The sequence below is a fragment of the Chroicocephalus ridibundus genome, chromosome 1 (assembly GCF_963924245.1).
Source record: "Chroicocephalus ridibundus chromosome 1, bChrRid1.1, whole genome shotgun sequence".
Taxonomy (NCBI): domain Eukaryota; kingdom Metazoa; phylum Chordata; class Aves; order Charadriiformes; family Laridae; genus Chroicocephalus; species Chroicocephalus ridibundus.
The window spans coordinates 4,921,118-4,943,782 of NC_086284.1; the positions used below are offsets into that span (position 1 = coordinate 4,921,118).

General features: G+C 38.3%; 1 protein-coding gene across 6 annotated transcripts in view; it reads left to right on the top strand.

Moving 5' to 3' along the window:
* Positions 1-22,665, top strand: part of TENM4 (teneurin transmembrane protein 4) — a 1,293,844-nt gene that overhangs the window by 142,593 nt on the left and 1,128,586 nt on the right. For all 6 annotated transcript variants that reach the window (XM_063326345.1, XM_063326336.1, XM_063326383.1 and 3 more), the window contains exon 2: positions 18,712-18,766. The gene's annotated coding sequence lies outside the window, so the exon portion shown is untranslated. The remainder of the gene's footprint in view (positions 1-18,711; positions 18,767-22,665) is intronic.

Consider the following 22,665-nt stretch of genomic DNA (forward strand, 5'->3'; position numbering starts at 1 on the left):
TCGAAGGCCTTACCAACGTCCAGATAGACAATGTCCACAGCCTTGCCTGCATCCAGAAGGCAGGTCACATGGTCATAGAAAGAGATCAGGTTGGTTAAGCAGGACCTCCCTTTCCGAAACCCATGCTGGCTGGCCCTGATCCCTTGGCCGCCCTGCACTTGCCATGAGAGCTCACTCAAGATGATCCTCTCCATGATCTTTCCTGGTACCGAGGTCAGGCTGACAGGCCTGTAGTTCCCCGGATCCTCCTTCCGACCCTTCTTGGAGATGGGCGTCACATTAGCCACCCTCCAGTCATCTGGTACCTCCCCTGTTGACCAGTATTGTTGACAAATGATGGAGAGAGGTTTGGTGAGCTCTCCCGCCAGCTCCCTGAGTACTCTTGGGTGAATCCCATCCGGTCCCATAGTCTTATGTGTGTCTAGGTGCAGAAGCAGATCATTAACTACTTCTTCCTGGATTATAAATGGGTTGTTCTGCTCTCCATCCTTATCTTCCAGCTCAGGAGGCTGAACACCCTGGGAATAGCTGGTCTGACTATTGAAGACTGAGGCAAAGAAGTAGACAAATTTCTTCTTCATTTTAAGTATTTTCTGAAGTTTCTCATCTCTTATTTATTACAGAATCACAGGGGTTGGAAAGGACATTGGGAGATCATCTAGTCCAACCTCCTTGCCAAAGCAGGTTCACCTAGAGCAGGTTGAACAGGAATGCGTCCAGGCAGGTTTTGAATGTCTCCAGAGATGGAGATTCCGCCACCACTCTGGTCAGCCTTTTCCAGTGCCCTGCCACCCTTATTTCCACCTTCAATATTTTTCAGAACTTGTCTTAAGAACTCTTCAAATTCTCCATCTTCCTAGTTATTTTTCTTTCCTATTTTTTTTCTCTCTTCCAGCCTCTTACCATTCAAGAGCGGTCAAAAACACAGTTTCTTTGCTGAGTAATGACCAAAAATTGTTTTGGGTGGTTTTTTTTGTTTTCTTTTAAACTATGCTCAGTTTATAATACAGCATTTACAATTAGTTAAGAACTATATCAAACTTACTTTGACAAAAATGCCATTGATCCCAGTAGGACAAGGGAACTGTTTGCCCAGCTTTCAAGAAAGCACAAATGAAACTAGGTAGAAAAATTAAACCAGAAGGTGATTAAGGCAGAATGCAGTCATCTATGGCTTTTCTGTGTCAGTTCCTTCATTTTTCTTACCTTGTCAATGTTTAGATCTTTTTCCATTAGGTAGCGATTTTCTTCTGTTTGCAATCTTCTAGACTTGAACACAGTGTAGAGTAGAAACATAGAATCATAGAATCATAGAATCATATAACAGTTTAGGTTGGAAGGCACCTTTATAGGCCACACTGTCCAAGCCCACTGCAATGAGCAGGGACATCTTGAACTAGATCAGGTTGCTCAGATCCTCGTCCAACCTCACCTGGAATATTTCCATGGGTGGGGCATCTACCACTTCTTTGGGCAGCCTATGCCAGTGTTTCACCACCCTCATCATAAAAAAATGTTTCCTTATATCTAGTTTGAATCTACCCTTTTTTAGTTTAAGACCACTACCCCTTGTCCTATCACAAGCATCGTTGGTCATATGTCAATGGATATTCTTAGGGACTACTTCAGCTTCTACACATCCTGTTCTGTGTTATAACTATCATATTTTCCCTAACTCATTGTGAAAGCAAAAGGAAAATCAGTCAGCCTACTGGGTACAACAGGCCCAAAAGAGCAACAGATTCAATATCATTGCTGTTGTGTAATTAATAACAAGAGCAATTCACAGTGAATAATATGAAAATAAATTTCTCCCTCCAAGCCAGAGCTTGAAGGGTGTTTTATTAGATGTTACACTATTAAAAATGAGCAGGACGTATTATTTTATTGTCTAGTCATTAAAATAACAAGATTTATTTCTGCCCCCAAGACTGGGTGGGTTTGGTAGCCGATGCCATATGGAAATGGACAAAATAAACAGGTGTAGCTGCCTCATTTCATTCTTTGTTTCAGATGGGTTTTTAATAGCTGTTCAGGTTGCTACATGATAAGTAATATTTTATGCCATGGGAGGTAACTCAGGGAAAATATAATAATACACAAGACCCCAAAGATGGCTATTTGGACTGGCAGTTCTTTGTTGAAAGAGTCATTAAGGGCTGAGATGTGTTTAATACTTTAATAGAAATGTGTCAGGGAGATGACAATGGACTGTTAGCGTTTGTAAAGGGGATTTTGCACTCTCTGGTTTCTTCCAAGAATCCATTCAGCTTGTACGGAAAATGTTCTCAGCAAGTCAAAGCCAACCCAACAGTTTCTCAGGGATGCTGCTGATGTTAATTAAATTGGTCCTTGTGTTGTCCTCTGCAAACTTACCCTTTTATACTCCTGTAAACAAATCTCAGATTCATTCTCTGATATATTACTGTGAGGTAAATCCAGAGCAACTTCAATGATGTCCATGGGTCAGAGCCTCTACTCGCTGAAAATCCAGGGTAAACTCACAGAAGTCATTGGCATTACTTCAAGTTTATACTGCTATAAATGAAAATAAAATTGAAATTAAAATTCATATTATTAGTAGAAGTGATGCGAAGGAAGTCATGATCCAAATATATAGTTTTTTTTCACTACTTTGTTCAATGGACAGAAAGCATTTAATTCACTTTAAACATGCCAAAGATGTCACAGCAAATCTATGATACAGTTTAAGTATAGAAGGGAGGAGAAAAAACTACAGATTTCATTTTTGTAAAAGAATGCAAGCATCCAAAAGGAAATGTGAGAAGGGTACTGAAGTTAAAATTAGTGCTAATAAAGGCAGAACAGGAACTGAAATGACCGTCAGCAGTGCGGGTCACATTTCTATATCGCCTTCCACCATATTCCAGTATTCTTTGTAGTGTAAGACTTAATGAATGCAATGAACTGTGGAGCAGATTTTCCATGGAATATTACTTAAAATACAGTAGAGAAGAGCTCAAAAAAAGAAGAAGAAATCCAACTAGAAAAAGTCCTGCACTGAGGACAAACATCCTCTTTATTCTCTCGTTAGCTTTTCTATCTGCTTTATTCTATCTTTAGATATTCTGGTGCTTCAGATATAATTTTATACAAATACCTTGAAGCTACTACAAAACAGATGTGTCCTGTTTTAATTTTGATCGAGCAAAACCACTCATGATGGTATGGAGTCTATAGAGAAGCAAAGCTGGAGGATGAGAGACAGTGATGCAAAAGTGATATTCTTTGAGGAGAATAATGTCATCCATAACCTGCACACTTTATAGTGTGTCATCAAACTGAATAAATTCATAGAAATCAGTGAGATTTGTCCCAATTTGACAGCAGAGCATGGCCAGCAAACACTGGCTGATGAAAACCTCAAACAGCTTGGGACTTGGCAGGACTGAATAGAGTTCCTCTAACTTGTTTCTTTAACAATATCCTTTTATAAATTACCACTGCCAGTATTTCCGTTCTTGAGGGACAATTTGGTACCTTTGTGATGAAAGATGAGACCTTTATTGTGACAAGGCAGCAACCTAGTTTATCTCCGGTATCTAGTTTACCACTTCCATCAGTATAAATTGTAAGCCTACTCAATGATGTCATCCCACATAATGCAGAATATAAAACAAGAGGAAGTAATTGTGGGCCTACATGTGGAAGGAAAAAGCAGTGAGCAATATGTTTCAGTTTCCTCTGTGTGCTGCTCCTGATTACCCTTAAATGTGTCCCTGGAGCACTCTCACAACAGTGGAAATCTGTGTGGGATTTGGATAATGTTATCACCATTTTCACTAGCAATATGTTTGAGTCACGCCACAGATACTAGCAGGAAAGGTTTCTGAATGTGCCTAATGTTTCTGATGCTGATTATTCTGCAATGTAAATCCATAATATTCTCTAGCTATGATTTAATTGCATAATTCTGTCTCACCTCTTGTGGTGGGGTTGCCCTGCCCAAAAGTAAGTTTTTTTTATGGTAATTTCGTTGACTGTGAGATTGGTATATGAAATAGGACATTTTTTACCAATCTACACTAAACCCAAAAGGTATAATTAATTCACTGAGTTCACAGATGAAAACCCAATATTGTATCAAACTGAGATATGATTGTCGAACTATTTGCGTAATTATCAACACATTTATTGTAATACTGATGTATATTATTGTAATCTGCAATAATATATCTCTAATAATCTGCAATAATATAATATCTCTAAATATAACAATCTAATCTAATCTAATCTAATAATAATATATATAATATAATAATCTAATATAATAATATAATATAATAATCTCTAAACTGTATTTAGAGATCTGTGTGCACTGGGAATTTTACCCAGCTGTAAGGAAAAAAGAGTTCATAGTGTCTCAAGGAATGTTTTAGTGGCATTAGGAAAAGGTGTGTGGCTACAGCAAACAGAAAAATGGGAAAGAAGTTTAAGAGGGAGATTATTGTAATGTGTTGTCAGTGCCCCACAGACCCCCAAGCCGATGACCAGCAGTTACTGCATAACAATTTATCACTGGTGGCTGTTAAGTCACTTTTAAATCATGAGATTCTTCTGCCAGATGACTCTTCTGCAGTCACTTCAATATATTTTTAGAGCTCAGGTCTGTAGCTGATTTCTCTTCTCCCACTGAACCTCCCCCTTTGTGTCTGCTGATAATTTTGAACCACATTATTCCATACCCCTGTGTACTGTTGGTAACACAGAAGGGCTGCTCGTAGCACAGTACCGGTATATCCACATTGAAGTGGAGACACTGCCTTTGCAAAGGTAGGCATCCCCCAACATCTTAAAAAAACAATTAGAGACTAGCGGATTATTTAACGTTGCCTGAAAACAGGTGAGCCAGGAGGGACCAAAGGTCACAAAACCACTGAGCAAGATTAAAAAATTGCCATGTTTCTTTTACCCTTGTGTAGACACAATCCAAGATATAAAGTGTCCCAAGTAATACAAATACTCGTTGGATTGGTTAAGTATCTACTCAGAAATTTAGATGTGTATGTTACATATTTTGCATTTCCCTTATTTTGGAGTTTGAAAAAGTGTGGTGATCCAGTGGGACAAAAAGATTTTGCAGATACATAGTAAGAGCAAGCTAAGCTCAGAGACGATTTAGGTTTAAAGTTTACTAGTTCACTCAATAGAAGTCAATAAAAATAAGAAAGAAAGGTAAAGCGCAAATAAAATGTTAACAAGTAAGGAATTTAAAAAGAATGCCTGTGTATCTGTCTTGGAAGGGGATGAGAGAATGGACTGCTTATGAGAGCTACAAGTCATTTCGTGTAGCTATCTGAAGGCAACAGTTCCTTTGACTGCAGATGCAGTATCAGAACAGTGACAGTAAAGATGCTTTAAAAATCAAAGCTCAGGCAGGGAGTATTTTTGGATATTTGAACCCAGTGTGCAAAGAATGTTGAGAGACAGAGGATAGGGAGTGCTACCTATACCTAGGGTGTTTTTCTATATATTTACACCAAAAGAATTCAACTTTTCTTACCCTGACTTTATTTCACTGTACTAGAGCTCAGTCTATCAGAAAGCCTGCAGGTGAGATCATCAAAGCTGAAAAGGAAAAGACAAACACAATCAAAAAAGAAATGTTATATTTAAACAGAGGGAAAAAACCTTTAATTTTCCATTCCATTCTTCTCACTTCCCCCCTCATGACCCAATGTAATATTTTTAGCACACCAAGGTTAACCCCTAAACCCCTTCAGTCTCACTGGAGGCACACTAACCCCTCTAAATTTACCTAATGCTTAATGAATTAACCTTAGTAAGATTACTCACAGCAATAAAAATAAGCTCATAAATCACTCTTTGAAGGTTTGAATTTCTTTGTGAAAGTAGCTTTTGAGCTTCCTGTAGCTCACACACACATAAAACTGCATATTTAGGCTATATCAAGTAAAAATATAGTCTACAATTGAAGATCAATGAAATATTTAGATATCGGCTCTTTGTGCTCACAGAATGGAGAGTGTGATGGGACTTTTAGCCCCAGCAGCTGCTGTTAAGTTGTTTGGAAGTGGTAAGGTACAATATGGATAACAAATCTATAAATGGCCCCAAGGATGTCATCTCAGCATTCAGAAATTAATCCACCTAGAAAAATTCCTTTTCTTAACCTGATGCTTTCTTAACCTGGGGTCCTACTAACAAAGACAAGTGGCACCATGGCAGTTGGTATACAAGAAGCTTGACATGTGGGAGGCAAAAGGCCATCTGCTCGGATATCTTGCTAGTAGTTTTTCCTCACTGTCATCAGACTAAATATGTCATTGCTGCTTGATATTAAATTTATGCCACATAACTTTTTTGTAGCTCCTTTCTTAAGCGTAGTTGAAGACATCACTTTCAGCACCATACATAACAGATGCTCTGTCTACAAATGCAGAATACGGTTCATAATTTGATTGAGGAAGGGTTGTTCTTGTTATTACACATCCAGTCTGAAATTTTTAATTGGGATCTTTTTTTTGATGTGGAAGAGGTTTTTGTTTTGTTTTGCTTGTATGCAGGTTAAAGGAGCAATAAATCAAAAAGAAGTTTTAGATTCATGCCTTAATTCTACCGTTCTCTTTCATAGAACAGGCTTTGAATAGATGAGTTACATGCAATAAATTAATGCTGCTCCCAGTGGTATATATGAAGAAATATTTTGTGTTATAAAGAAATCAAATTATAATCACTAAACATAGCACGCACATGCACCCCCCATTCTCTTGTCACCTGGCTAAACAACTCAGGCCATTGTACACCACTGCCTTGCTTCATGCATGGTAAGATGAAGGTTCCTTGGCAACAATATGTCACAGGAGATTTAAGGCCAGCAAAAGGGATTGGAAAATATATAAAAAAAAGAGCCAATTATCAAACAGAAATGACGACGCATTTTCAGGATGGCAAAATATTCTCTATTACTACCCAGTTTTTCATGTGAAAAACATAACTTTTTAGAATTTTGCCTTCTGAAAACAAATAAAAAAAGATGCATGGAAAGCAGGCTGTGGTTTAAAACATCTGACAGCCACATTTCTCTCCCACAAACATACTCTGTTGAAAGTTTTTGACCACCCATAGACAGACCAATGTCTTAATGAGTTTCTGTAATAAAAAAGTGGGATTTTTTTTCAGTTAACATGTAATAAGCATCTCTTGGAGATAATCCAAGAAGAAAAAAAGCAAAAATTAGATTAGGTCATACAATCATTGATTATTTCCAGCTCTACCAATTCTGTCTCATTTACAAGTGGAGTAGAAATCTATGGTTAATTACTGCTCATGCATTGTGTGGATTTGGTCACATATTTCAGAGAGACTTATATCTTTGCAGATAACAAACTTGAACCAGAAATTGCTGTAAAATAATTCACAGAATATATGTGTATGGAGGAAAGAGAAATGCTGCTCTGTTTTTGCAACCAGATGTTGATATTTCTATCAGAAAATAATTGCAGTATTTGTCCAGTAAGGCAAGTTTTCATGTAAGCCCTTAAAATGGAAAGAAAATTTAAGGCAATTTTATACATTCAGAATCATACAAAGTTTTTAGCTGAAATGACCTCTCAAATAGGTGGAGTCCAGGCTCCCATACAAAGCAAAGCTGACCTCAAAATTAGATCAGGTTGCTTAAGATCTTTTTCAGCCATGTCCTGAATATCTCCAAGCTTGGAAATTTCACAGTTGCTTTTGTCCCATTTTCCAGTGCCTGACTACACTCAGGATGAAGAATATTTTCCTTATATTTATCAGCTTGTGTTTTTCACGCCTTATCTTATGACTCTGCACATCCAAGAGAGTTTCTATAAGCATCCATTTGTTAGATGAAGACGGCAATAAAATCTACTTTCAAAGTCACAGAATAAGAGAATAGTTTAGGTTGGAAGTACTTCTGGAAGGCTTCTAGTCCAACTACCTGTTCAAAGCAGGTCTGATTAGATCAGGTTGTTCAAGGCTGTCTCCAGTTGAGTCTTGAACACACACAAGGACAGAGATTGCACAACCTTTCTGGAAAACCTGCTCCAGTGTTTGACCACCCACCAATTTAAAAAAAAAAAAAAAAAAAAAAAGAGAGAGAGAAAAATATCCTTAAAAACAAATTCTTATATTTGTCACAATTGCATTTTCTTCTGTTGAACTTCACGGGGTTTCTGTCAGGCCATCTCACCAACCTGTTGAGATCTCTTTGTTCATGTTCAATTAGCTGATCTACACAATAATGTGCCCTGACTTGTTAAGTAGCATCTAGTTCTCCCCTTCTCATTTAAGGTAAACGTAATAAGCATCTCAATCTAGACAACGCGAGTCTCTCTTCTAAAACTGAAAAGCATACCTTGACTCCATGAAATTGAACGGTTCGGTCGAACCAGAATTCCTCCTTAGATCCTTAGTCTGGTACTTTCAAATTCACCAAAATGGGTTGGAATAGTTGTTTTCCTTTCTATTGCTAGCCTTCAATTTCATTAGTTTCCATTTATGGATAATTTAATTTACAATGTTTGACAATAAAAATAAACAAATAACAAAGTTGATGGATCTCTAATTTAATTAAATGAGCATAATGATGTTATGATACTAAAGATGTAATAAATATTAATGCAAATATTTAACATATATGCATATGTTTTTGAGATTTCTGCCTACCCATGTGCATGTACAAAACTGCACAAAGTATCCACAGGGTAAAAATGAGGCCCTCAATATCAGGAAAGGCATTTTTATAAAGGTAATAATGTAGTTATCACCATGTCATGTAGTGCAATTGATAGCAGTATTCAAAATTAATGGACTTTGTAGTTCAGTGGATTAATGCACTCTGTGCACATTGCATAAATCTTCCTGTCTGGAATTTCATCTGGAATCCAGAACTACACTGAATGTGAATGGCAGAGGAAGAATTTTTAGTCTCTGGGCTGTACTGAAAATTGTGCAGTGTTTTATAGCCTGACATTATTCATATTAGCAGGACAGGTTTGTCTAGAATTCAGCAGCGTGTCCTAAGAAAATACAAATATATGGATTATACAGTTTTGATGTTTTTCTTGTTAGTCTCAGCAAACAAGTTCTTTCGTGTGTTTTATGAAATGTGTTCCTAAATGTTTAGCAGGCTATAGTTTCAAAGGGAGTGTGCTTTAAAATGCTGATTATATCATTTCTTCCTGTGCTACAGTCAGTTGTCCCTTGCTGTTAAAAAAACAAAAAAAAACAAAAAAAAAAGGAAGATTGAAGACTGGAAATGTATGAACTAAAATCCGTTCTCAGAAAACCATGTAAATATTCATAACAAATACTTCAATAATTGTGCTACTTTGGATTTATATAGTTATAAGAAAAAACAGAATCCAGCATCCCATTTCAATTATTGCTATAGAAAACAATGTAACTCTCCCAGAAGAAATAATTCCTACAATAAGTAATATCGGTATTTTTTCCTCTAGCATTATTTTAATACATTTAAAGGCTTCCAAAAGGCGAAACCTTTTCCCCAAACTATGTGGAATATATGCCTATTTTCGGTAGTCTCATTATGCAACATATTTAGGTATGGAGAAGTGATAGTCATCTTCATTACTGTCAAAACCAGTACCCATTATAACAAGCTATTTTAGCTTCCCACCCCTGCCCCGGAAATGGCCTTCTTTTCAGTACCCTGGAGCAAAGCCAGCTATACTTGCTTTCTCTGCCAGTTAGGATTTTTCCTTACAGAAGGAGAATTCCCGGGAGTTTTACCAGCTCAGCATTAACAGATCAGTCCAAAGAAGCTGTATCGGGAGCCAAAGATTTGGATCAAAATAGCTTGTATCCCCTCATATTACACTGGATTCAATCCTACTTGCAAATCGTTTTCTCAACAGTTTTCTGCTTTTCAGTTGGTTGGTTGTTTTTTTTTTTTTTTTTTTTTCCAAAAAAATTAGGTAGTGATGAATTTTCCATTTTACTTCTGGCTGAAGATTTCAGGATGTTTTTTCAGAATAACGTTACAGTTGAAACAGTCTTTTTACATGTCAGAAAGAAATAAATCACTCAACTGCAGCTTCCAGGTACTGTTCTACCAAAACTTCAATGGGAATTCTATAAGAAAATTGTGCTGGTAGCCTCCTTCTGCTGCAACAGATTTTTTTGCCAGGATGCTATTGTTCACTACACACTCATCAGTTCTTTGTCATATACTTAAAGTCAAAGAATCACAGAGTGATTAAGGTTGGAAAAGCTCTCTGAGATTATCTAGTCCAACCTTCTGCAGGTCCTCTACGGGACCAGCTTCAAAATTAGACCAGGTTTCTCAGGAATGCACAGGGATCCTCTCCAAGGATGGCGACCCCATAGCTTCTCTGAGCAACCTGCTCCAGTGCCTAATTACTCCCATCACAAAAGCTATTACGCTAATATCCAAACTGAATTTTCCTTGCTGCCCCTTGTATTTTCTCTGTGAACCTCAGAGATGAGCCTGTGTATGTCCTCTATCTTTTTTTATAGTTGAAGACAGATTTTACTTCCCCCAGCTAAACAATTCCAGCTCTCAATCCCTCCTTGTGTGTCATGTGCTCCAACCATGAATCTTCTTGGTTGCCTCTGCTGGGAGAAGTTTGTCACTCTCATACTTAACTCAAAACTAGCCATAGGACTCTGGATATGGTTTCAGGGTAGCTGAGTTGGGGGGGATCATCATTTTGCTCAGCTGACTGGCTACACTGCTGTTGATGCAGACCCAAAAGTGCTTAGCCCTTATGACAGTGAGGACATGCTGCAGATAGTGATGTTCAGCTTATTACCCATCAAGGCACTTATCTTCTTCTACAGAGATGCTCCATAGAGGGTTGGTCCTCAGACTGTGCTTTTGCATAGAGTTGTTCCAGTCCCAAGACTTTGTTCTGCTCTTTACTGAGCCTGTAATTTCCTGTATCCCTCTCCTTACTTTTTCTAATTGAGTGTAATATTGCCTTTTTTTTTTGCAGTCACTTGGTCACTCCAGCAATCGTCGGTATCTTTCGAAAATGGCAAAAAGCAGTCTCATAAGGACATCAGCTCCTGCAGTATACTTGGACACATCTCAGCTATTTCCATGGCTTTATATATGTTTGCTAGAGTAGTTCCTGGTACTATTCCTCTGTTGTGCTTTCCCTCACTCCCCAAACTCTATTGTTAGGCACAGAGATCTGGTAAGGTGAGAGCAGACTTATAGAGACTAACAAAGACTGAGCAAAGAAGGTATAGAGTGACCCAATCTGTATTTTTCATCACTGTGTCATCAGCCCCCCTTCAGCACAAGAGAAGCATTTTCCTTGGCCAGTCTTTTGTTGCTCATATACTTACAGAAGATGTGTTGCCTTTCACATCTCTTGGTAGACTGAACTCCAGCTGAGTTGTGGGGCTATTCTATCTCCATCCCTGCTCACTCAGGAAATGTCTCTACAGTCATTTTAGACAACCCAACTCTGCTTCTTCCTTCTTTTTACTTCCTTTTTGTGTTTCACCTGAGTCTAGATATCCCTGTTTATCCATGCTGTTCCTCTGCTACAGCTGCTCGAGTCCCTGCACATCAGGATGAGCCATTCTTGCATTTTGAGAAGGTTGTCTGTTAAAATAGAATCATAGAATAGCTTGGGTTGGAAGAGATCTTTAAAGGTCATTTAGTCCAAACCCCTCTGCAATGAGCAGCAACTACATCAGGTTGCTCAGAGCCCCGGCCAACCTGACCTTGAATGTTTCCAGGGATGGGGCACCTACAGCCTCTCTGGACAACCTGTGTCAGTGTTTCACCAACCTCACTGTGAAAAATGTCTTCCATATATCCAGCTTCCTTTGGTTTAAAACCATTACCTCTTGTCCTATCACAACAGGCACTACTAAAAGGTCTGTCCCCATCTTTCCTCTGGGCCACCTTTAGGTACTGGAAGGCTGCAATAAGGTTTCACTGGAGCCTTCTCTTCTCCAGGCTGAACAACCACAACTCTCTCAGCCTGTCCTCACAGCAGAGGTGCTCCAGATCTCCGATCGATTTTTGTGACCCTCCGCTGGACTTGCTCCAACAGATCCATGTGTTTCCTGTGCTGAGGGCTCCAGAGCTGGACACAGTACTCCAGGTGGGGTCTTAACAGAATGGAGCAGAGGGGCAGAATCTCCCCCTTTGCCCTGCTGGCCACACTGCTGGGGATGCAGCCCTGGGTATGGTTGGCTATCTGAGCTGTGAGCGCACATTGCCAGCTCATGTTCAGCTTTTCATCCACCAGTACCCCCACGTCCTTCTCCTCAGGGCTACTGTCAATCTCTTCATCCCCCAGCCTGTATTGATAGCAGGGTGTACCGCCAACCCAGATGCAGGACCTTGCACTTCACCGGGTTTAACCTTGTGAAATCATCCAGGATTCGTGGGTCTTTTTGCCCTTCAGGGCAGTTTCCCATGGGAGCCTGCCTAACAGTTTGATCTCCTGAAGTCCAGAACGTCTTTATTTTGTTACTCACCTTCTTCAGTTCTCTCAGGATTTTTAATGTTTGATCTCAAGGTCACTGCAGCCAACTATCACATCCCTGAATAGTGTTACATTCGTTACATTACATCCCTGAATCGGTGTTACATTCATGATTAGTAGATCCAGACCCCATTCTTTCCCATGCCACATGCAATTGTGTGCAGTAAAAGCTACTTCATTCAACCCACCAGCAACTCTGTCAAAACAATCTGTAAATTTCTGGGATTGCCTGTGCCCCGCTGCGTGACCCTCCTAGCCAATACAGTTAAAATCTTCCATGAGACCAAGACTAGTGAACAGGAGATTTCAAGGAGGCTTCATTCATTATCTCTTTTTGATCAGGCTGTCTTTAGCAGATGAGTGACACAACTTCCTTTTTTCTCATGACCTCCCCTCTCATCCTGATCCATAAAGTCTCAACAGGCCTTATGGCCTGTTCCTTTGCAGGACTCCATATGTGTTATCTATGCATATGCTGTCCATCCACACATGTTCCACATCTGCATCCATCCTGGTGTCCATCCACTACCACACTCCATCAACACACTCCGGCTTGACAAGCTATCCTGCCAATCACTGCATAGTTGTGCAGTTGTGCACTAACTTTTAGAAAACCCTCATGTCTGATTTCCCCTGCATATGTTGACATGCCCTTGAGATGGGGCTACAGTTTCTTACCGGCCATTTTTTTTGTCTAAATTACCAGATTATTGTCATGTAATGTTCTGGTGCTAAATGAGAATTGTATTTTAACCTATTTTCCACTTGTTTTCATGCATTTCTCTCCTTACAAATACATTCTTCAGAAGTTGGAGTTAAAGGCCTTTAGTTATGTGGATCATTTTTGTTCTCTTAACTTAAGCTATTAAACTTGCTGTTTTCCAGTCATATGGTAGCTTTCTGTCTTGAAAGGTTTGCCACAATCCTTGTGCCTGGATTACACTGACATATGAAGGATCCATATGGTGTCACAATCTGGGAAATGGATGAAGACCACCAGATCATGTCACATAGCTTGCATACCAGCTTATAGTCACTGGTAACATAAGAGTAAAAAGATCTTCTAATCTGCTCTCAGTACTTCAAGCCATACATTTTATTCTTAGTACTGTTCTACATCCCAGTTCATTTTAGCTGATAAAAGTGAAATTTGTGTGGAAGAAACTTAAATTATTCAGTTGTATTATATTTGTATTCTGTGGTTGGTACCTTCTCTAATGTTACTGTATCTATGATATATAGATCTATCACAACATGTACTACTGTGCTCTAAATTTCTAGACTTAAAAAAAATGATGAATGCAGACATTAGCATTCTCATGGGCTTGGCCATCAATATTTCAGCTTAGGTAAACAGGAGTTTTGCCTAATTTATTGGTTCTCATTATACCTGGCATGTAGAAACTGAATTCCCCTCTGCTTGGGAAATTCCCCATCTGCCTGGAAAATGACCTTTTCGGCTCTGCAAATCAATCTAGCAGAAGGGACACAGTTGGTTAATATTTTATAAAAATTACTTCACTTGTCACCAACTAAATTGTCATGATTTTGACCCATTTTGAAATTAGTTAACATTTGCTTCCTTTCTCATGTTTCATGTATAATTCATTTGGATTCTCACTATACTCGCACTATGTTTCCCAAGTGGAGATGTTTTGTATAGTCACTCTTAAGAGCAATAGTAACACAACATTTGTCAAAGTGTCATAATGAACAATGAAACCTCATTATATGTCACTCAGAGAGCTGAATGAAAAGTGATGCTACATCTAGGCAATTTTATACCTAAATCACGAAAGGTGAAAGACAGAAAACAAGTTTTCACTGCTTTGATTGCATTCCAGTTTGATTTGTTCTCTGAGAGCTCTCACATAAGTCAATGTTAATATTCTTGGTCTTGATCCTGCTCTGCTGGAGTTACTGGGAATTTCACCAGTGATTTCACTGGGAACAGAAATAAACTCCAAGTGAATGAAATTACTCACGTGTAAGAGTTTGCAAGATAAGATCCTCTAGGGCAGAGGCTGTCAATTTTGCTTGCAGTGCACAGCACTGCAGATATTCTTCATGCTAGAACAAAAAAAAAAGAGTTGAACACTGCATGCCATGCCACGTTGCTATGCTGCAATCCCCCCAAAATAAGTGGTCATTACTCAGATAGGAAAACCAGGCAGCATAAGCAGTTCAGTTTGACTACTGAACTGTAAATTGGAAGATATTATTCCTAATTTCAAAAAAAGATGCTGAACATTTGCACTCTATCTTTGGAAAAATGTTTTTTTCTACGCGTATTTCCTTTTCCCCTTGTCTAACTACATGGATATACAGCTTTTTCTTATGGACGGGATTCTTCTCTACTACAGTGATGAAATGTCTCTATCTGCCAATCCTGAAGACAAAGAAAAATAATTTCATTCATATATTGATTATCTCCTAAGTATTTATATTCCATGCAGTAAATTTAAATTTGCTCACATTCCATCAAATCCAGCTCTTCAACGGAAAAATGAGCAGAATCAAATGTTCATCATGAACATACAACATTCAACAACAAAGCAGGCAATATAAACTGGGTTTTCTTAAACTGAGTGTATCCTCACCCTAGAGTGAAAGAACGGAAGCATCAGTGTTCACTAAGTTTACCTGTCACTTTACCCAAATCCATCTTTCTCTGGAGCATGTTACTTCTGTGGGTGTGGGGTGAATCAAGGCTTCCTGGCTGCATGATTTGCCACCATCCAGCAATTTCATTAGAAAAGGTTTATGTGATCAAAGACACTAAAAAAACCCCAGAAGATAATCCAAGGATGACAATGTAAAAGCATAAGCATAAGCTTTGCCACGTCGACATACAGCCACACTGTCAGTCATTGTCAAAATTATAGAGCGTAGCAGCATATCACATCTTTTCCTGTCAAAATGTTCCCTCTGACAAAGGTCAGTGCCTTCATGACATAAATCTGTTATCCTATTATTGTCATAAGTATCATGAGAAGAATGGAGTTGAGTCAAACGTTTGGAACAGATAGAGTCAATGCAACTTAATTCAGGAAAGGGCCATATTTCCCTTTTCCCTTTGTCAGGCTGCCAGCCATCAGCATGAGCGTTTCCTCTCACAATCTGTTTGTGTTCCAGTGAGTAATAGCTTTTTACTGGCCTGGAAAATGACTATCCCATTACTAGCAAAGTGCATTCATGGGATCAAGTGCCTTTTGAATAGTTAAGTACATTGTGCCCTTTAAATAGACCAGACGGCCTCAGATGAAACCTTTAAAACTATGGCCAATCTGTTGGAAAATTAAAAATATAGTAAAACCAGTGCTGAAATCAGGCATATTTATGATCTACTCAAATATACAGCCACTTAAAATATTTTGTTACTCAGTGGAATTTATGAGGGTTTTTTTTTCGCTACAAGAACCAGCATCTCCAATAAGTCATGTGTGTTTGTAATAGATGGAAAAAAAAGGAAAATAATAATATCTGGCATAAATTATGCCAAATTGCTCACAGCAGTGTTTTTGTTCACATCTCTTTGAAAAGATCACAAATCATCATAAAAACTGTGAGCATGACTCTCTTCCCAGTAACGCCACAGTGAAATAGGAGTAAATGCAACTGAAATCAATAAATGCACAACAGTGAAAACCTACTGTAAATACCATCAATCCTACTAGATATAAACATATGTTGGTTAAAACACACATAAACATGTATAAACACATGTCAGGAAGTGGAAATTACAGGTATCAAGTTTTTTGGATGGGGCTGGACTGTTTCTTACAATCAACAAGAAGACTGGGCTAACTGGGAAGGCCCCACCATCCAAGGGAAATATTGCAAAGGGCAATGCGAGTGAGGAATACGCATGCTTTCTGCATCTGAAATCTGATTCATAAATTCTATTCACATCTGCCATGTGACTTCAGAATTTATTTTAACATTCCCATTATAATGTTATAGACATGGTAACATTAAACTTAAGGAAATGGGGGTGGACAAGGACCTGGAGTTTACACTCCAGGGTAAATTGCAGAATAAACTCTAGTGTGGAGTTTGAAGGATCTGATTATTCAGTTGCAGAACACAGAATTGCAGTGTCAGAGGATTGATTGGATTATTTTTCATCTCTTACTGGTTAACTCCGTGATCTACACTAAATTACTTTTTTATTTTCCTGTTGAAAATCAAACAAAAGCTTTGCAGATTTCATATATAAAACACCTGCTGATCCCTCCTTCTGAGTGAATGGACCTCCAGGATTTACAATTCTAATAACAGGAATTTTAAAAAGGAATGATAGAGAAAAGTGCATTGTTTGCTTGCTTGTTTGACAGCCTCCTATCTTTTTTCAGAATCTGAAAATGGAAAAATACAGAAACTGAAAAACAAAACAAAAAATGCAACCAGCCTTAGAAAACATGGTCAACCCCATCTTTACTCTCTAAATAAATTAATTTAGAGCTTCATTCCCATCCACATCTGTTTCAAATACCCCACTCCCAGTCTTGTCTCCTCCTGCAGTTAATAGAACTGGAGAAGCTTTCCTGGTGAAGGTCACATCAATCTGTAGCTTTCAGAAAACCTAACTCCTGTACTTTCCCCACAACTTCCTTCCTCAAGATATTTTATAGGTTCCAGCTGTAGCTCTAATGTCCTCTTTGCTCATGTTCCCTTTATGAACAGTTTCTCCATGGTATAGCTGGCAGAAGTCAATGCCTTAATACATTTGCACACAATCTGTAAGTAAGAAGAAGGCGTTACAAGCCTGTGTAGAAAGGCATGGGATGTCATCAGAGAAACGTTTTGACTGGGGTCTTCAACTCTGCAAGAAGGTGCAGTTAAATTAAACCAAAATGAGGTGCAAATGGGGAAGAAAGAACTTGGTTCTGAAACAAGGAGATCTGCTGTGGGCAGCAAATTTGAGGAGAAGATTTGGATTGAACTTCACAGTTGGTTGTTAGTTGAGTTACCAGGAAATATATATCCTAAAAGGTTCTTAAAACCTTCTTCTACAGGGTGCTGTAACGTAGGTGCTTATTCTGTAATAACTAGGGTGTGAAGTACAATTGCTTTGTAATACACATGACATTTATGAACTCATGCTTTCAGTATTTTAGGACATATCTGTGTAAGGAAACTGAAGGTAAATCAGTCATAGTTCAGCTTCTTACTTTTTCTTACTTCTTAGGCTTTTTCATGCATCCCAGAACAACTAGTGGTGCATGTCTGAGCCACTGAAAACAACCCCCCAAAACCCATCCTTATAATGCTTCATTTGGTCATTTCATTGAAGAAACACAGAGGCCAAAGTATTTGAGTGAGAAGTTCTCTGATCAGAACTGAAAGAATTTGTCAGAGAGCAGAAGCAGGACTTAATTTTTACTTTTCTGTGAAGTCAGACATGAGACCTCTTTCCTATCTTTTTGACTTCTGGTTTCAGAGATATCTCATAGCAATGAGTTTTAGAAGCTCAATAAGAATTTTAAGAAGAAGTGTTTCTTAACAAGCTTTACATTTTCTTCCTTCAGCTGTATTCAGTTTCCCCTTGCTCTTATATCATGATTAAAACCTGAGTAGTAATGCCAACAATTTGATCTTTTCATCACTCTTGGAGTTATATGCCTTTACATTTTATTGTTTGCCTTAAAATTGCATGAAGAACAGTAAGACAATATCATTATTTTTAAAGCTTTTCCCTTAAATTAATAGTAATTCTTATTTTAGCCTCTAATAACCTGAATTTTTTAGTTTCATTAGTCTCAGGCCTTCATTAAATATGAAAAGAAAATAATGATAACCCTCAAGAATGATGAAAAAAGCTGTGGAACTTAAAAAAAAGTCTTCCAGAAATCTGGAAAGAAGGTTCAGCTATTGTTTTGAAATTAGTTGTCCTATTATTCGTATCATAAAAGATAAGACCAGAAAGCATTTCAATCATTATTAATTTCCTTTGTCATTTCTGATGCAATATATAGGCAGGTTTCGTATGCTGATCACACCTGGGACAAGAAAATTAATATTAGCAGCAAATAGGTTTAAATGTTCATCTACAGCTGGGGTGAAGCAAAGGGTGGGAAGAGGAGGAGGATGTGTATCTTCATGTATTGCTGGCCTACAAAGTTCACACCAGAATGGCCATCTTTATGGATGTCACAGTCATAGTTTTGATTACAGCCTTTATTCATTCATTTATTTTTATTTTTCTTAGGATGTTGGCTGCATTCTCACTGGATTTCTTCAGACATCCTGCTGGTTTTATTAAGGTAAGACCACTAAATGTGGATTATGTATATTTTAAAAACACTGTCATCAGCTTTGATGTACAACTGAGTATATAATCAGTTAAGAATTCATTGTTTACAGATGGTGTTGGAGATTTTGTTGTGTAGGAGAAGCAGACGAAAAAGTGTTGTCAAATGAAAGGAGTGGATAAAGCTATTAATTTTATGCTTTATTGTGGTGCAATTAAGTGAGCTGGTTTTGGAGGAAGGGGTCACTGTTACATGCTCCAGCTGTGTGGTTCTTGCACCAAGCCCTGGGGTGTCTGTACTCCATCCACAGGGTTTCCATATACACAACCTTTTTGTATTTCGATAGCTGTTTCATTCCCATTGTCTTGGTCAGGTTTGTTGGTGCTTAGCACAGTCAGGCCATGTAGGTGTAAAAGAGCTGCAGGACTGGTGATTTCAATGTTTGAAAAAGAGGAAAAGGTGGAAAACAGTGATTTTGTTTATTTTTCTTTCTCCCATTAAAAACAACACTTCTTCCTTCTTCCCTAATACCCTTGATATAGTTTTGTTTTTAACTTAAGAGTGCTAGAATCCTTTTGAATTGCATATGGATTTGTCCCAAGTTCTTTTGGAGATCATAACTTTCAACTTCTGCTAGTTTTGCCATCTCAGGTATGGGGAAATCTTTGGTAGTTTGGCAGCCTGGCACCAGGGTCAGGTGTGTGCTACCTTGGGCAATCCACCTGTCTTTTCCGATAGACACCATTGCTATAACACTCATGTCAACTAATTCAAAAGATATATGGATTCCGTCTGTCGTGTTTTCACTGGTGGCTGGGTTGAAGATGTCATTAGACATATATTTCTAGCCATGAAAGGAGCTAAATGGTCAAAATTTTCAACCTTTCTCATCGAAATACAGAAGCCTAAGTTCAAATCTGAATGCCTGTTTGTAATTAGCAGCATGGGACTTAATCTCAAGGGGTTTTACAGTTCATTCACATCGATGAAATGGCTGGGCCAAGAAAGCTACATATTATTAGAAGTCAATAGAATATTTTTCAGTGAAACAAGACAGGCTTCCACTTTCTACCAGACAGTCCTGCATGAAGGTAGTGTGAAGAGGAGTAGTACAATTTGCTTACGTGTTAATTACTCTTTTTTTTTTTTTTTTCCTGTAATTTCATGTTTGTACTGAAATTATCTTGAAGCCTTGAACCAGGCTGGAGCCAATGGATGAATTTCACACAGGCAGAAGGTGTTGTGTAACAACAGTCCTTTCCCCCAGAGAGTTGGTATTGTCACTCCCAAAGAGTCAGGAAGAGGGGTTGAGCAGATTACCCCGTACAATACCAAAGAAATCAAACAGAAACCCAGGATTGGTTTAAACATTAAGACAATGCTCTAAAATAGACATTTTTACTTTCATCGTTTTGTTTTGGTTTTGGTTGGTGTGTTTTATTTTCTTATTATAACCTACTTTATAATAAAATTGATGTTTTCATAGGACTCCTGGAGCTACAGATTTTGGAAAAAAATGCAGAGAGATGTGGGCAATGCAATTAAATGAAGAATATTTAATACCTAAGAAATATTAATACTTAAGAAATAAATACCTAAGAAAATTTAAAGCCTAACTTCATATATACTTATGATGGAATCAAGGACTTGTATTTATTTATTATCTGTGCCTTATCCCTAGTTACCCAAGCCTCCACGTTTTTACTGAACTCCTCCTCCTTCCCCACCTCAAGATAATACACGTGATAAAACAATATAATATAAAAGGAGAGGTTCTTCCTGTGTTCCATATTTTCTCATATTAATTGCCATGCCTTTTTTAATTTTATGATGCATTCGAGACATGTTTTGCATTAAGTCATTGCTTATGACCTTGGATAAAATTGCTCAACTCTTTTTGTTGTTTGTTTATTTCTCCACCATCCACCCAACAGAAGAGCCATTGAGAAAAATGTGTAACATCCCTGACATTTAGAAACTCTAGTAGAAAAAGCATGTGCTATAGCTACCCACCCTGCGAACATATGTGGAGCAGTTTGTGTGTGGTATCTAGTGTCAAGAATGAAATCCTTGTGTTTGGCTACTGCATATGCAAGAGATACAAGATTCTCTGCAACAGACTTCTACGAGTGGCATATTGTATGAGTGGGATTGTCACCATGGCCTTTCTAATGTAAATCTCCAAAACATGATGGGATACTGTTTGGAGCTTTTATGGCTGGAGTCTATCTTGCATGTCCAGTCTTTGCTGCCTCAGCATGTCCTGTTTACAGCAGACTCGTGGCTGCTCTGACATATGCTGCTAATATCAAGTCTTTAAGGAGCTTGAACTTGCAGAGCTGAGCTCCACCATGTTCCTCGCGCATCCTACACATAATGACCCGGGTAGAAAACGGATAGAATCAGCATTATCGGCAGTTTTCTTCAGTACAAATGTGTCTAAATCCAGCTACTTTACACTTTATGATCAGAACAAAGAGAATGAATTGGAATCTGGCCTCAGGGTGTTTAATATTACATGAATTCAGGTTGTGCAAAGAGGCTCAAAGAATCCCTTTGTGAACTGATACCATGAGACTACAACCAATTGTGCAATCGCAGCTCCCCTACGATTCCATACATATGCAAAGGGTCTCCAGCCTGACAGAAGGGTGGCTGATGCCCAGCACTGTGCTATTGTCTTCTCTTTATTAATCTCTGCAGGTTGATTATGGCGCAATCTCCCCTGCACCCTGAGATCTTTATGGGTGGGAAAGAGTTTGGTTTGCCTTGCAAAACTCACTCCAGGCACCTCAGACTTCCCAAGCAAAGGGCAAGACTCTGGGATAACTTTGAAAGACCATGCAGGAAGGAGACAATGTTTCCTAGCAGGCTCTAACCAACTCTTTATTAATGCAATCAAGTCAGAGCAAAATGTTATTTTTCACTCCAAATGGGAAAGAGCCATCTGCTGAATCCTCTGGGTTGCTTTCTCCTTTCTTCCTGATCTGGCCATGGATATTTCAGAAGCTGAGTTGAATAATATACCTCCGTAAAGGCTGCCCAGCCAAAGAATTGGGAACTTAGCATTCTACTAAATATCCCTTTCAAACTGTTTACTTTATTCAAAAGCTTCCTTCTCTCAACTTGCTCATTCCCTGCAAATAGAAGACCGTCATCACCTATTCTCTACTTGTTTGCATGCTGATAGCTCTTCTCCTCTCATAAATTTCATTAATTAATGAATAGTCAGCAGGGAATTGTCTCCTCAGGCTCATTAAAGAAATGGACACTAAAATGATATGAAAGCAGCTGCCTCCTTTCTGTCATTCCCTTCTGACGGCTACTGCTTTCCTCATCAGTGCTAAATTATAACACTGCTTTGATTAGCAGTCCGGTTACTTGCTGCAGCTGCATTTGGAGATGGAAATCTTAACTACACAGTCATGTTTAATTGATATTCTCATCAAACTGTTAACATTGTAAAAAAATGCAACACTCCAATACATCAAGCTTGTGTACGTATATTAAATCCTGCTGGAAGTTTTTTTGACCTTGTAGGCAGGTTGAAAAGACATGTTGTTTCTTGAAGCTTTCTAATAAGCCACTGATTATTAGCTGAGCTCATTTGGGAACCGGAGGTAAAATTTGTGAAAAATCTGAAGCCAGAGATCATCCTAAACAGAAACTCTTTGATCACCATTCTGGTGCCTAAATGTGAATGCTCATTTCTATGCTGAAAACTTTAGAAATTATTTATTTTAAAACAGGGGATGAGATCTTCTGAATTGCACCTAAAGATTTCTAACCAAAAACTGTTCCTTATCAAAAGAGTAAGCCTATATTAAGCAGATAATCCATATCATGGATGGTGTAAATTAGCACATGTTGGAATATGTTCTAACTCATAAAACAAGGGTGGTTGGGCCAGA